At 35.5% G+C, this 1,319-nt stretch overlaps 1 protein-coding gene across 3 annotated transcripts in view; it reads right to left on the reverse strand.

Annotated features, from left to right (window-relative positions):
* Nucleotides 1-1,319, reverse strand: part of kiaa0513 (KIAA0513 ortholog) — a 51,033-nt gene that overhangs the window by 44,100 nt on the left and 5,614 nt on the right. The gene's annotated exons all lie outside the window — the stretch shown is intronic.

Consider the following 1,319-nt stretch of genomic DNA (forward strand, 5'->3'; position numbering starts at 1 on the left):
GCAGAATAATTTTTTATTTAAAAAATAAAAAAAAAAAAATATATATATATATATATATATATATATATATATATATATATATATTTTTTTTTTTTTTTTTTTTTTTTTTTATTAAATCAACATAAAAAACACAATATACACTTACAAATAGTGCACCAACCACGAAAAACTCCCCTTTTCATGACAAAAACGTCCCTTTTTCATGACAAAGAAGAAAAAGAAAAAAAAGGACACCCCCCCCCCGGGCCGCGGGACAAATTATTAAGCGTTGACCAGTCCGCGGATACAAAAAGGTTGGGGACCACTGCTGTATATAACTGATTTCTTTATTGTATCCTGAGTGGAAAACAGTGCCCAGGAAACAAATGAGAAAAAAGATAGGCTAACATTCAAGAATAACCTCAAAATCAAAGTACACATTATAGCTAAATAAACAGCTACAATATCAATAGATACAAGGAGGGAAATCCCTTCTGTGCAAGCTCTGATAATGGCCTTAACCAATGTGTGTTATTAGATAGGAGCTATTATCGTCATTTCTTATTCCTTCAAAACAATTACCTTTTGTGTGATCTCAGTGGACCAAATAAGGCTCTCAGTTAAGCATAAAGTCACGCCTTGATTGGATGACGCATGTAGTAAGATGTACATTTTATGATGACCACTATGGAAGTATTAATGTAGTAAAACTACTTGCAAATGCATAATTCAATTTTTGCGTCTGTAATCCAATTCATCTGTGTATTAATGTGTGTGTCTGTATATCAATTAGTGTGTGTACAATCAGATCCATGTTGGTTAACAGTTGAATTTTTGTTTCAACTGGCCACATAACTTTCTTTCCTCCAAAAGGTCTTATCATTGTCCATGTGATATCAGATGAAACAAAAATGGAGCTGTTTGGCCACAATACTCAGCAACATGTTTGGAGGAGAGAAGGTGAGGCCTGTAATCCCAGGAACACCATTCCTACCATCAAGGTAGTATTATGCTCTTGGCCTGTTTTGCTGCCAATGGAACTGGTGCTTTACAGAGAGTAAATAGGACAATGAAAAAGGAGGATTACCTCCAAATTCTTCAGGACAACCTAAAATAATCAACCCGGAGGTTGGGTCTTGGGCGCGGTTGGGTGTTCAAACAGGACAATGACCCCAAACACATGTCAAAAGTGGTAAAGAAATGGCTAAATCATCCTAGAATTAGGATTTTAGAATGACCTTCCCAAAGTCCTGACTTAAACGTGATGACAATGCTAAAGAAACAAGTCCATGTTAGAAAACCAACAAACTTAGCTGAACTGCACACATTTTGTCAAGAGG

Source organism: Nerophis ophidion, linkage group LG12 (genome assembly GCF_033978795.1).
Source record: "Nerophis ophidion isolate RoL-2023_Sa linkage group LG12, RoL_Noph_v1.0, whole genome shotgun sequence".
Taxonomy (NCBI): Eukaryota; Metazoa; Chordata; class Actinopteri; order Syngnathiformes; family Syngnathidae; genus Nerophis; species Nerophis ophidion.